Here is a 3,126-nt window from a genome sequence, read left to right as displayed (position 1 = left end):
TGTGTGTGTGTGTGTGTGTGTGTGTGTGTGTGTTTAAGTGCTTACGTGTCTGTTTTTGTTTGTTTGACAAATCAGACCCGCAAAGATTGCAAAGAAATGAAAGTTCCCAATTCCCGCCTCCACGACTGTCCTGTGGCAAAATGGCTGCTCTGAAATCTACGAATTTATCGACCAACTCGAGGGAAAGACCTCATGAAATAAGACAATCCTTGTCCTAACACTTCCCCAGGTCAATATTTTGTTGTAAGCCTATTTTCGTTTCATTTTCTAAAGCTTTTTGAGGATAAAATCTTGTAAAGAAAAATGGCTCTAGATCGATGAACTTTGCTTCACAAGTGATATTTGGGCTTTTACAAAGTGAAAAACGTGATTCACACTCGCTCATATGGCTGGAATTTGCAGTTTGCTTTTTTTCCATTTTCCTTTCTTATCATTGCTATCAGGCTTCTGCGAAGAAGCCTGTTGCACAGCTGTTACTGTGATGCATGGAAACGATGATATGTGATAGTTTGATACCGTAGGCTACTACTTACTTAGCATGTAAACATGAGATTTCAATGTCCTAGAATGGATTACATAATATTATCTTGTGAAGTATGTTCTTTTTCTGATTAGTAAGCAAAAACCCCCCATAGATATTGGAGACATTTCAACGCATTCACATACCATATAAACATATCATTATAGACTTACAAATTATAATTTCGCACACCTTGCATCTTTATCGGAATATTTATCAAATGCAGTAAGTAATATTCCCAACATTTGGAGAACCTTCATTGTAGGTATCTGGGTTGTTCATTTTAGTTATATTTACGGAATGCATAATCTAGGCTAGCCCGATCAGATTGCAACAAAGCACCAGGCACCCAAAATGATATTAACTGCGGCGTCAGTGGTGTAGCAGTGAGTGGAGTTGCTATCTCAAGCGTGAGTACGAAGACGCAAGTTCGAGCCTCACGTAGGATTTTTTCCTTATTAACTGCCAGTTCAGAATAATTATTGTTTGGGTTTGTATTCAGTTTTTAATGAGAAAGAGAGCATCGTTAGCTCGGTTGTAATCATGTAGGAGAACAGAGCTGATGGTCGTGGTTCAAATCCTACAGTGGTGTTTTTTTTTTTACCTAGGTCGTTTTGTGGAGTTTTTCAAGGCTCTCAAACCATTGGGCTTGGTCCTGTCGGAGACTGACATTAAATTCGGAGGTTCCGCTTTTAAAATAAACGAATACCTTGGATAGGGGCGTTAAGCTCCTACGCTTACACTTTTTTAAAATTTTGATTGTGTTTTGAAAATTACCTTTATTACGCATAAAAAGTAATTTATTTTTACTCGTAGATCAGTGTTTTCGAAGTTTGGTTAATACGTTTTTGAAATATTATATGTGAGGCAGCGTGGTGGAATCAGGCTCTCGTCAATATTTGGGCATGTTGAGTTATTGGTATCATCTTAACGCTTGTTCACTTGTCTTTACTTGGATGAAAAAAATAACCATTTATCTTAAATACAAGTATAGATATTTGCGAATGAAGGAGGTGGGGGTCACCTGTTTTCAGAGGTGAAATTAGTGAAAAAATGGCCGCTAAAGATTAGTTATATCCTTACTATAAGAGTCCGAGGTAACTGAAAATTTACATTTTTTGTGTCTTTAATCAATGTTTTTCACAAAAATCCACACAGAAATGAGTTCTTAACTGGGCATGAAAGGTGTTGAGCCAAAAAACAAAAATTTTATAAAAATTTACAAACATGCGGAAAAATGCAAGTATCTTCACTTTGATTATTTTGACGAGAGCCTGATTCCACCACGCTGCCTCACATATTAAAATACCAGACACATTGTCGCGTTGCTTCGGTTTTGGCTTGACCTTTGTCAGTTTTATTTAGTATAACGTTCGTCACTGGCGCTAATTAATAACCACGCAACTGTGTATAAACGCTCACCTACAACAGAACGATGTTCTTTCATGTATCAGACCATCATAAAGGCTGATTTCACACCTTGGAAGTATCTGCTTTTACGGTGTTGCTGTTTGGCGCAGAAAACTGGAGTTCGAGTCCCATGAAGGGAGAATGTTTTCGCGTCGTCTATTTTAGTTTTTCTGCTAAAATGTTGTGGTCATCTCAGGTCGGGTTTGCCCTTACAGACCGTCTCCTAAACACTCTAAACTGTATTGATGGGACAATAAAGAATCAACCTACATTTAAATTATAACCATGATGAGCGTATTATGATGCAAAGACGGCAAGATATTCGTCAATTTTTACTCTCCCTTCTTTGTACTGGTCAAACTAGTGCCTGTAGCCAGGAAAATGTAGACTAGATTTAGTAAATGACTTTTGTGACTATCGTTAATGTTTTAGAATACAGCGCAATTGCTAAAATAGGACCTATGGTCTGCGCTTTAGACCTTACTGCAGTCCTTTAAATTTCCCGAAATCCCTTTCATTGAAATATGAGTTGTAGTACCGTGGTTCGGCTACTGGACTCGTCATCGTTATACGGGGGGCCCCCACTGGGGGGTTGGGTCGGGTCGGGTCGGTTTGCTAGCTAGATTGAGGGCACAAAGCGGCTATCGTGGCAAAAGCCGATTGCGCCGAACTCGTCGCCTCAAAAAACAAACGCGTTTGCTTTCAGGCCACGAGTGGGACGACCGCCCCCGACCTGACCCGACTCGACTTTATCCCATCCGCAATGGGCACCCCGTATTAGATTGCAGGTTCGGGGATTGAGGCTCAGCCCTGTCCGAAGTTGTATCCCAAGTAGCTCGGCACTATCGTACATACAATAAGATAAAAAAAGATAAGATAAGGTACATCTTTAGAGTCCAGATCCTCTCACATTGGTTTGGTGTGCCACCACGTACACACACATACACACACACACACACACACACACACACACACACACACACACACACACACACACACACACACACACACGCCTTCCCCACCCGCCTTGGCACAGCAGCACAATGTACTGTTTACAACCAAGTAAAGCCAAGCCACACAGAGTTCACGCCTGACATCCTGTAATCACATTACAAAGATAAAGAGACAGAACCAACTTTAACAGATGTTCCTGAGCGGATTCTAGAGCAGAAGGATAACTTCTCCCTACCCCCCCC

The sequence above is a fragment of the Aplysia californica genome, unplaced genomic scaffold (genome assembly GCF_000002075.1).
Source record: "Aplysia californica isolate F4 #8 unplaced genomic scaffold, AplCal3.0 scaffold00210, whole genome shotgun sequence".
In the NCBI taxonomy this organism is placed as follows: domain Eukaryota; kingdom Metazoa; phylum Mollusca; class Gastropoda; order Aplysiida; family Aplysiidae; genus Aplysia; species Aplysia californica.
The sequence above is the reverse complement of the archived record's forward strand: the minus strand, read 5'-3'. Positions refer to the sequence as shown.